General features: G+C 33.9%; 1 pseudogene across 1 annotated transcript; it reads right to left on the minus strand.

Moving 5' to 3' along the window:
• Positions 1-501: 501 nt before the first annotated feature.
• On the minus strand, positions 502-6,980 carry LOC143610871 (lysM domain receptor-like kinase 3; annotated as a pseudogene). The gene is made up of 11 exons (XR_013149664.1): positions 6,551-6,980; positions 6,399-6,476; positions 5,213-5,510; positions 3,891-4,037; positions 3,716-3,805; positions 3,500-3,605; positions 2,464-2,615; positions 2,271-2,368; positions 2,024-2,171; positions 1,584-1,691; positions 502-898 (listed from the first exon to the last, which is right to left on the minus strand). The product of XR_013149664.1 is annotated as a lysM domain receptor-like kinase 3 (transcript).
• Between the last annotated feature and the right edge of the window lie 5,635 nt (positions 6,981-12,615).

The raw sequence follows: 12,615 nt of genomic DNA on the forward strand, positions 1-12,615 counted from the left end.
CAACAAGACAACACGAGTATAACGTTATTAATCAACTCTGTATATCAAATTGATACGCAGGATGAATTCATGTGTGCTGCAAGTATTTCGGTATACTAAAACCTTGTTTCAGTTGTAACAAAGTTTGTGAGTAAATGAGTATATACATTTGGCAAGTGGTTCTTGTGTTTCCTTACCCAGTTGATCCACATATAAGAATCTTCACTCTTGAATCGGTTCCATAACAAAATAATCCATAGTGACAATTTAAACTTATTTACTTTATGTTATGGTCAAAGTCTAATGGGTTAAAAAAGGTTAAATGTATGAAACAGATTTTAAGTTTTAATTATACGATCTCGGACGTCCTATCATGTTTTTAAAAAATGGAGATTGTTATTATAGTAATCTTCTATTAAGAATAACTAACAGATTAACTGAGGATAAAAAACCATACAAAAGCGTCCTGGTCTACCCACCCGACTTGTACCGCTTTGACCTTACTAGAATACTCTGTTTCAAGCCAAAACCGTTTTGACCAGCTTGTAGTTGACCCCCACAAAACAAAAAGGAAAAGCAACTGAAAATACAGATTATTAAAGAAAATGATGTAAAAAGCGTAGGATATCCTATCAACACTCGTGAACAATATAAATAACTATACACGCAAGGGTCGGTTTTAACAGAATAATGGCAAAATCTGAGAAAACTCGAGGAACATAATAGATCCGGATAGTTAAATAAGAGGAAAACATTATCTACCTTGAACAAGACCACTGAATACCTGGCTACTTCCGGCAAGAGTAGCTTCCCATTCGATAGATGACAAAAGTATATGTGAAAGTGAGATAACCACTTGTTTCATGTCCGGTCTCAAGATCGGGTCATCCTCCACACATTGCTTTGCCAGCATGGCCATCTACACATCAGTCAAATTATTAACATTAATAATTAAAGTATATATATTTGCTATCTTTTCTCATTATATATGAGTAGAATTTACAAGTTGATTATAATTTTATTTAATAAAAGAAAAAATTCTACAATTTATAGTTTTATACAAAAAAAACTTCCAATGCCTCTATCAGCTACCAAGACTGAACGCGTCAAAACATGTCATTTTGTAAGAGTCAGCGCAGACTGACCCGTTGACCCGATACAGCTTTTCCCAATTTTTAATAATAGTTAGTGTCAAATATGATTACAAAAGTTATACTGCTAATCTGTATTTTAAAAAGATGAGGTTATATGCCTTTGAAATACACTTTGCCAACTTCAGCATAGTATTTGTTATTTTCTTTAAAGGTTATATAATATATTAATGCATTCAGTAGTACCAATGCGGGTAAACAGGTTCGGATAATCGGGTTAGCACGCGAGTATCACCTAAAATACCATATTTGTCCCAGACACATGAAAGGTATTTATAACTAATCTCATACGGGGCTCACACCCAAATACCCATCCCTAATGTTTAGAATTTTTCCATCCCTAGACATGTCAGAAATGTTTTCAAAACAAACAAGTTTGGTTTTTCATGTCAGGTATAACCAGCTAAATTGTAAATGATTCAACAATGCCCAGAAGATAAATCAAAGTAGCACCTTGAAAACACAATCGTGGGGATATAGATCCATTAAATTTGGATCAATATGATCTTTTAAGCTTGATGTATCGATGGACTCAGGTGCATTTTTAAGAACTGCCATCATCTGCAATTTTCAACCAAAGAATAACAATTTTGTGAATTTCATGTACTTTTTGCGTAAATATTAATTTTGATGATTTCTATAAATGTAGAGGAAATACACGAAATACAAAAGAACATTACACATTTTCCCAATTTTAGTAACCAGATTTATATTAGACGCTTTTTATTACAATTTAATGATTTATTGCTGAATTTAGCAACCACCTCATTCTAACCGAATGATGGTGCAGATTGCTGATGTGGCAATGACTGATTCAATGTCAGTCACCACCAAACAGATGCCACATATGCAACAAAAAACTGCTTCTGACCAGAATTGTGAAGTAGACTTACAACAGATGCCAAAGTCCGTCTTTCAGAATTCTTTGTTACACCAGCTTCGGTTCGTATTATGGCCTCTTTTCCTGATATTATCTCAAAAAGAATTACACCAAACGCGTATACATCACTCTTAGCTGTCGCTAAACCATCCCTAAGATATCTGTAATAAAATAATAATCAGTAAGAAGTCAATTAAGTAACTCTTGAAATTTCATATAGAGGCAGCAATTTCAACCAGGTTATTGTTAAAATAACTTACTCTGGAGCAAGGTAACCATAGGTTCCCACCACTCGTGTCACCGAAGCTTCACCATCATTACTTCTCCCAACAAGTTTTGCCAACCCAAAGTCTGATATCTATTATAATCCAAAATTAATCACATGTATGGAAATGCAGCATTAAGCATTCAAATGTTTTATTATCATAAGGTGATGCAGGCTAGAATAAATACCTTGGCTTTGAAAGCATCATCAAGTAAGATATTGCTTGTTTTGACATCACGATGTACATAATGAGGTTTTGTATGCTCATGTATATATTCCAATCCCCTTGCGGTGTCGAGTGCAATTTGAACCCTCATAATCCAAGAAAGTGTTGGATGACCTAGAGTGAAGTCATGTAGTAATCATTATTTTCTCTAAAGATTTAACTTTTCTTATGATTAAGCGAATCGTCAAATATGAAAGGAAATTTTATTATTTCAAAGTGATCAAAAACTTTGAATGAAAAGATTTGACAGGTTATATGAATAGACTTCTAACCGATTTGACCAACTTCCTTCTTAGCTAAGAAGTTTTATCTTACTTGTTTGAATCGTTAGAGATGAAACATGACCTGGATTGACCGTTCATAAGTAGAATATTTATGATATGAAACTTAAACTTCTATTCAATTTCATTGATGTGAACAAAAAGTTGCACAATGATTCCACATGTCTTATCACTTCAACAAATTTAATATTATTATTCATTAGAATAAACTCGGTCAAAGTATTAATACAAAACAATATCTTTTATTCAGTATTTATAGTACTTAGAACTTTATCCCAAATTTCAGTATGTTTATAGAAGTGAGTACCTGGTTTCTTTTAACAGAGATATCCAACGTATCTTACAATCCATCACTAAAAAGGTTTTAAGTATATTGCCGAAAACGGAATGAAGAAAAGTGCAATGTGTAAAGTGGGAATTGACCTAAAGTAGGTAGTTAAGCTTATTTACCAGCAAGAATCAAAATATAGAACTCATTTTGGGATATGGAGTGAGTAAAATACTAACACCTACAAAGAAAACAAATTGGTGTATAAAACAACTAAAGTGAGAATGGTGCTTGCGGCCAAATTCTAAAGAAAATAAGAAGAATTATAAACGAGGAATTTCCAAGTCATATTTGATCCTTTTATTGGAAATGGAAATATGAGATTAATTATTAAGAAAAAAAAATTGATGAATAATCTTGTTCTATCTAAGGTTAAAATAGAAAATTACCCTTGTTTTGAGGATCATGCAAGTGACTTTTAAGGGAACCTTTTTGAGCGTATTCATAAATGAGGAACAACTCATCATCGCTAGCAGCATAACCAATCAGTTCTACCTTAAAACAAGAATACCAGCAAAAAGTCAATTCTTTGAAGAAAGACAGGTGATCATCAGTTATAAAACATAATTAATAGATATAAGCATTAACAAGTATTATAGCCTTACCAAATTTGTATGATGAACCTTGCACAAAACTTTCATTTCTGCCATGAACTCCTTAGTTTTTGTTTCGGTCATTCTTTTGATAGCAACTTCCTACAATCATGTAAGTATAAGTAGAGAGACACTCAAGGGTAGTTTGGTAAACTTGGAATATGAAGCAAATAATAATAATGCACACCTGATCACGAAGTAGCCCGTAGTACACAACACCATATGTTCCATGACCAAGAAGATTTGATTCAGAGAAACAATCTGTAGCTGAAAATAATTCTTCATACAAAAAGACAACAGGCTTTTCAATGTCAAAACACATCAGTCCCGATAACTGCAAGGATAAGACAAAATCATTTTAATTGTTATAAGGTGCTTATGTCTATATGCTTATTTTCGGAAGACATAAGCTGTGTTCAATAAGCAATTTGAGATTGATTATTTCAAAGTGATTACTCTTGGTGAATTCAAAATTCCAAGTTTACCCCTATGATGAAATAAGTTGTTTCTAATATAATTCATAAGCACAAGCAATTTCAATAAGCAATCTTAAACACCCAACAGAAGTGTTTTGGCGCTTGCTTGAACCTAAACCAAAAAAGGACTTCTAGATCTGGTTTATTATGTCAACCAAAATATATATGAAAATCGGTTCAATTAACCTAAAATCAATACTGTTATTTTTCTTTTCGGCTTCAGACTTTTTAACAGCCCACTCACTCCAAGTTTTTACTTAATAGAAATGTTCAACAATTTTAGTAAAAAACTTTATATTAAAGACCTTTAATGCCCCAAAAAGAAAATTTGTACCCCGATTGTAAATTTTCTGCTACATATATTTTTGGGATAATGTATGTGGAAATCGTCCATGTATAGAATTCGCAGGCTTGTAAACGAACCGAACAAACACGAACGGAGCATGTTCATGCTCAATCATTTAACTTTAACCACTTTAACCGAACAAACGATCGAACACGGACAATTAAACAAACAGTTTCTTATTTGAGTCCGTTCGATAAGAATTTGAACATGTTTCGGTTCGTTTTTGTTTGTTTATGTCCGTTCGTTAATGGTATGAATGAACTGTTCACGAATGTAAGCGAACGAACAGAGATGAATGAACATAACTGAGCAATAAGTAGTTAAAAGTAACATGAATAACAATGTTGTGGACCTAAAAAGTTACTAAAACTATCCTAAGCTATAATGGGCAAAAACAATTTTAATAAATATATTAACTAATTAAAAAAGGTTTTGTTCATGCTCGTTTGTTTACTAAATAAACGAACTTCCCGTCGAATGGCTCACAAATTGCTCATTAAACATTCGGTTCATTTACATTCATTTACCGGCCTACTTAGGCCACCCAAATACCATTTTTATTAAATCTAATCTGGCCAAAACATGTCTAAAGACAAAATTACCATTAAATGTTATGAAAAAGAAATTAAATCATTATACCAAGCTACCAATAAGCAAAGATAAGTCAAAGAAGTTCGAAATTTGAACCTTTTGGAATATTCGTATGACGGCCACTAGATTCCCCAATATTTTCTCTCCAGTTATCAGATTCACTACTGAATCTCTTTGAACCAAAACAAAAGCTTGTTGTCCTTAAGATACGAAACTTGAGAAACTTTTTCAACTTTTGAATCTTTTGCATGACTCCGTGTGGAATCATCAAAGCAAACTGATGATCTTGAACAGATAAAGAATCCCATGACTGCTACGATTAGTGACAAACAAACCCCCAAGCTTCCTATGATCCATAGGTATGGTACATTAGCCTTATGCTTGTCTTGATTTACTGCACACAAGAAAAGTATCGCTTAGTTTTCTCTCTTACAAGCTATAAGAAAGATTATAGTTTCTAATATGGAAAGAAAAATGCTAAATGCATAAATTTTATCAGGACATTTCACTTTTCTAATAATATATTACTGCCATTTTCAGCCTGGGCATAAACTTATTGCAAAATTGAGTGACACATGACAGAAATATATTTCCTGATGAAAATGGCACCGACGTGAACTTCAACCTTTTGGTGTAAACAGAGCAGATTCAGTAAATTTGTTTTAACTACAATATAGGCACCAATTTTTTACATTAGACTATTGATATTTAATGATTAACGTTTTAAATCTGTATGTTTAACCTTTTTGTATTTAGAATTGATATAAATAAACTTGCTTTAATTTTATATGTAATCAACTTATTAGTAACAATTACAAACAAATAATTAAAACAATTAAACCCCGCATTCAATATAATACTCATTTTATAGATCTCATGAGATCGTTTCAATTTTTTTTTGTAAATTAATTTTTACTTTTTACACTGCATATATATAATACAGTAACAAAGATGAATTATGAAAACTTGGTGAAAAATGAGATCATGTAACACCAAAGTTACACCATTTTAGTGTCTTGGTCATATCATTTTGGTGTTTAAGCAATACATCACATTGTTCTAGTCTTCCTAGCTCCCGAGGCGGTTCGCTTCTTGGAGCGGGTGCAGAAGGTGGTCCACAGTGACTCGCAGAGCCCGAGGAACCAAGGATTTATATTTAGTAGAATAGGCTTTGCGATTCAAAAAGGGATAGCGGCGCAGCTTGTTGCTCGCTTACCCATTATCCAGATGTAGTTCGGTTTGTGTTATATATAAAAGGATCAACATTAAATCAACAAAATACCTGCAACATCAGTAATAAACAGCGGTGCTGGAGCCGGAGCATGAGCGACATTCCCAACAGGATACGGCTCACCAGGAACTACAACACAATTAAGATTTAAAATTAGGTAAAAATCAAAACAATACAACCAAGTCTGCAATCAAACAGTATACCATCATTCAAAGGTATGTAATACAGTTTTCCAACAGTCACATTATCCGAATCCACAATCCCGTTCACCGCCTCAATACTATCCATACTAACACCGAACCGACTCGCTAACGATCCAACACTATCCCCTTCCTTCATCACATAACTCATCAAATAATTCCACAGTCCATTCGAACACCCACACATTAACTGCAACCACAACACTTCCCCTACACGCGCCGGCCGCGTAAAATTCGACAAGTAACCTAACCCGCCGTATGCGTCCACGGCCATACGGTACATCGATTCACCGTTTGCACGCGCAGTGTATGTCGTGTTTGTTAAATAGTGTGAATTCGTACAGGAACAGTTTTTTGTAACGAATACGCTACCGTTATCTTAAAGTCTGATGTGTTGTGGAGCTGCATCGAACATGCTCATGATGACAGCTAGGGTTTGGTTTGGTTTGGTTTGGTGATGGAGTGAATGCGAGGAATGAAGTGCACATACGAGATGTTTCGGTGCAGTTTAATGGCGTAGACTGTGAAGCTGCGAAACGAATAGTATCATTAGCAACGCATTTAGAACGACGTGAAGTTTTAAATTAATTAACTGATGTTGCTACTAATGTATTGATCGAATTGAAGTGAAATTAGTTAGTAATGGAGCTTGAAAAAGTGGTGAAATTGTAGGATGATTGAATTAATTTGTAAGTAAAGAAGATTGAAGTGTTTGGAAGTAGTGAAGTGAAGTGTTATGGAGCAAATATGTGTTGGTCGCAAATAATACAAAAATACACTTTTTATTATGAATGAATGAATGAATGAATGAAATCTTTTTTATTATGAATAATAAATAAATATTCACATGATGCATGTGACAGGGATTTTTTTAATGTATCTATACGACAATGTATTTATTTAATTTTAAATAAAAAATTGTTTTGGTAATGCTAATATGTACAAATTACTTTCGTGTCTTTTTATTATGTATAATCTGAGTATCTGACCTGTTCTTAAGCAGATAAAGTGTGTGTGTATATATATGTGTGAAAAACTGAATATAAAGTATTAAAGTGGATATGTGAAAAGTTTGAAACTCAAAAAGGACTATGTATAATAAAATATAGAAGTGGGTCAAGTTTGTATTTTTAAGTTTAATAGATAAATATTTTTTTATTTATTTATATATGTATATGTAAAACTACATCTGAGTTTTATAAATTATAAATATACCCAAGAATTTATTAGGGTTCACATTTTAGATTTTAAGTGGATGTAAATGATAATTTTGGTTAAATTGTGTTTGTATTGAGATTTTGTGTGTAAATACATAGATACAGATGAATGTGGTAAATACAAAACCATATTATAGAGGTTAAAGATTTATATCGAATTACCATAAAGATGATGAATAATGATGAAGGGACATACTAGATAATTTTATATAATGGGCCATTGATTGTACATGAGCCACGATACTACAATAAGAACATGAATTGAGTAATTCAAATTAGTTATAAATATATATAGTTGGAATTTATTGTGATAATTGAGATAGATTTTATATGAATGTACATAAAAATTGCATGTGATTTTTAAGCACATATAAAGATAATTAAATACAAGTAAATGATGAGTTTGCATGTGATGGTCACTTAGTTCCGTTTTCTATAACGGTGAAAAAATCTATAATAATAACTTATTTTATGATGGAATTTATTATAGTTCATAAATCTTTACTCAACTCATTTGGAATATTGTAATTTTCTCAAACACCCTACACTATTTCTTACTTACCAATATGTTTAGAATGAACTCTACATCGTTCATGATTGCTAAGGGTGACGAGTTAAATAAAATAAAGTCCATTATCTTATCCTTCATTACACATTCAAACTACAAGCATCACGAAGACTATCATAATTTATTAAACGGGTGTTAACAAGAGTGGTATCAACATGGATGAGCTCTTACGTAGTCATCGTCACGTGGTCGTTAAGAACATAAGCATAAACAGATGAGTTGAAAACGAGTTTTCTTTTATGTTACTGACCTACTATTATATCTTAAGCTTGACAAAGGCTAAGTTTGGTACGCACGGCAATATGGCCCCAACCCCAACAACCAATATAGTAACAATAAACTTTATTACACTAAAATAAATTTCTGTAATTTACATCATAAGAACATTCAAACTAAAAATAATAATAATAATAATAATAATATATTATTTTCCACAAATATATTATACATATAAGGTGATACTTAAGGTATTTATAAAAGTTATATATTATTAAGTTGTGGGAGGGTAACATAAAATAAAATACTAGTTATTATTGTTGAAAATAGAAAGATTCGGAAAACAAGAGTAAAAAGCAGGAAAGGGGTGGGGGACAGAAGCATGAAAAGAGACAGTTGGAGTGGAACCCATCATATCATATCCACGACGTTCGTTTTGGCGGTAACTTTGGATCCGTTGAACCACCCGACGTTGACAAATAATAATAATAATAATAATAATAATAATAATAGTCAAGGTCTTCACCGACAATGACTTTCAAGTACATAGGATTAGAGGTACAAAAAAACCCGAACCTGGAACCAGACCCGAAATAAATACCCGGAACCGGTTTTTCTAATACTCGGGTTTTTAATACCCGAACCCGGGTACGGATAGAGTATGCATTTTGGCACTAAAATCCGAACCCGAATCGGACCCGGTAATACCCGAAAACCCGATTTCTACCCGGTAATACCCGAACCCGGAACCGAGGTTTTCCAATACCCGAAACCGGGTATTTCAAATACCCGATGTATACCCGAAAAATACCTTAAAAATACCCGAATAATACCCCTAAAAAGTGTAAACTTTTAAAAAATCCAATCTATATAAAAAAAAATACCGGAAAAAAACCCGAAAAACCCGTAAATAGAGTTTTTTCATACCCGATAATAGGGTATTCAAATACCCGGTTTTAGAATACCCGGTTCGATACCCTACTCGAACCCGATGCATAGGGTATGATTTTTAGAGACAATACCCGATCCGAACCCTACCCGACTATTACCAATACCCGGTCATACCCGAACCCGGTTCTATACCCGAACCTGGGTATTTAGAAAACCCGATTTGTGCACCTATACATAAGATGAATGTAGTGGTGTTACCGACTAAATATCGTATCATAATTTCATTCATCTATACACATTAGGACATTACGTAGGTGATGTTTAATGAGTTCTATAGTGATAAAATATACTTTCTAAAAAAGGGGAGGATATTAGTTTTTAATATTTTTAACTTTTTTCATTGGTTGATAGTATTCTTAATATTTTATTTGATATCCATCACTCCCAAGTTTCACCTTAATTGTTTTTGTCATTCCTTTGCTAACGGATGACTAACGTCGTTAGTGGAATCCCAATTTTCCGGCGAAGTAGACGATCGAAAACAGAGAAGAGGGAGGTGACACGACTAGGGTTCCGCTGTAGCCGGCGGCAGCTTATGATTCGGAGTGGTTTGGACATCTACCGAACCTAGCTGTAGCAACTCCAAGGTCTAGTTGACGCAAAGAGAGGACCAATTGATATGGCTGTAAACGAATCGAACTAGCACAACCAAGGCCTTGTTCGTGTTCGTTCGTTAAGGAAATAATGTGTTCATGAATGGCTCACGAGCACTTACCGAACGAGATTTTATGTTCGTGTTCGTTCATTAAGGAAATCAATGTGTTCATGAACGGTTCACGAATACAAATAAAATCGGCAGAGCCTAGAGATTAAGATCGATGTATTCATCAATGTGAATAATGAAAACATGTAAACGAATTAAACAAACACGAACAAGGGCATGTTCGTGTTCGTTCATTTAACTTTAAACGAACACGGGCACTTAATCGAACATATATTTATGTTCGCGTTCGTTTATTTAAAAAATGAATATTTGTGTTCGTTTCTAAACGAATATAACTGAACAAAGATAAATGAACATATATGAACACAAACAAACATAAATGAAAACACTTAATAAACACAAATTAACAAATATAAAACTTTAAGTAGATGACTCATTCAAATAATATTTGAATATTTTTTATTAACACATAAATAAACATAAATAAACAGACAGAAGCGAACAAAAATAAACGAATGCTCATGAACACAAATGAACGAACAGAACATGTGTTCATGTTTGTTCGCCTATTAAATAAACGAACATAAACGAACTTCCCGTCGGATAATTAACAGTTCACCGAACGTTCCGTTCGTTTACCGTTTACGGACCTACCAATTGATAAGATGCAAGGACGTTCTGACGATTGTGAAGTGTATCTGACAATCTGGTATAATTTCTGACGGGATTTCATTAACGACGTTAGTGAGGGAGTGCAAAAACAAATACGATGAAGTTGAGAGTAGTTGGTAACAAATCAAAAGTTGGAAGTTTATCAGCCAACAGATGAAAGTTGGGAGTATTAAAAATCAATATTCCTTCTAAAAAGTATTGATAGGCTAACTGAAAAAATTGTAAACTCATTGTTAACCGAACACAATCATTTAGCTTAATGGGTTCGCATGTTTAATCTTAAACTGACTCAAATATGTTATAGAGCATTCACAGTAAAGTCTTTACATCTAAAATTTAAAGATTTTTCTTTATCTTGCACTCTCAAATAAATCATAAATATAAATATGGAATAAATTAGGAAGAAAATAAGTAAACAATAAAACTTTACCTGCTTCCAAAGCAAAATGCATTTGTATCGACTATCGAACAATAAGGGGGAGGGGTGGTGGATGTGGTGTGATCACTCATCACACATCTCACCCAATTAAATGGTGCCATATCACCAACCTCAAATCCATCACATGTGATGGTTTTTACTAGGGGTGGTGGTGTGGTGTGTGATGCTTTTTTTAATAAATGCTAAATTAAATAAAAAGAAAACAATATTTTACATTAACTAAAAAATAAAACAAAATTACATTAAACAAAGACACCTATATTAAAAAAACCGACAAAAAAAAAACCTACAGCCCTTCCCAACCCCACTTGTCGCATATCTCGCGTTTTCGTTGAAGTAGGAGCGATTTAACGGGTTCATCAAGATGGTCGTGCGGTTGTAGGAGGATTTGTAGATCAGCGTTTTTTTTGTTTTTCATTCAAATGGTTGATATACGCCTCCTCACGCTTCATTTTTAAAAGATGAGCCTCTTTCTTTCGCTCTTTTGTCTCGGCCATTTCCTCCATCTTAGCCGACTTGTATTCGGCGAAGTTTTCGGCCACCGCTTCCTTTCCAAGTCTTGACGGTTCCCCGCTTTTCTTGCGATTCGGCCGTGTGGGTGTGGGTATGTCTTCGTCGGGATTGTCTTCGGGTTCTTCGTTTAAGTTCATGTTCGGCATGTTGCATGACAAGCTGCCGGTTGACGTCGTGTAGTCCCCGAACTCGGAAGTTTTTGATCTTTTTGAACAAGATCCTTTCTTCCTTGGAGCCGTTGGTCCGTTCAAATCGACCAGCGTTCGTTATCATAGTCGCCTCGATCGCTCCGCTTTGTGGAGTTCGGGTCTACAAAACATTTAGAATAAATATATTTATAACAAATTGTAAAAATAAAGTACTAGATTATAAAATAAATAAACTAAAATAGTTACCTCTTGGACGTAATAAGCGTTAAATTTTGACTTTTTTCGATTCAAATCTCCCCACTTGCCAATCATTTGATCCTTGTTTCGTTCGGTTGCGCCGGGAAGTTGCGAGAAATGTTATTTAATACGTTTCCATAACGCGTCTTTTTTTGTTGGTTTGAGCGTTTTTTTGATTCGGAGCAATGTAAATAAGCCTTGGTCAAGGCGACCTCCTCATCGGGCAACCAACGCCGAGCACCTCTTTGATGCGGCTCCTCATCCTCGGATTCATCTTCATCCAAAGTTTGCACATCGTGACGAAAAGCACTTGCAAATTGATGTATAACATCGTTATTGTCTAGGGGATTGACGGACATTTGAGACGGTTGAGAGCCAAACAATTGAGATGGTTGAGAGCCAACATTTGAGACGGTTGAGATCCAAAAGTTTGAAAGCATTA

This window comes from Bidens hawaiensis, unplaced genomic scaffold (assembly GCF_021521415.1).
Source record: "Bidens hawaiensis isolate Kalapana, Puna unplaced genomic scaffold, B.hawaiensis_p1.1 tig00028591_1, whole genome shotgun sequence".
NCBI classification, from domain to species: domain Eukaryota; kingdom Viridiplantae; phylum Streptophyta; class Magnoliopsida; order Asterales; family Asteraceae; genus Bidens; species Bidens hawaiensis.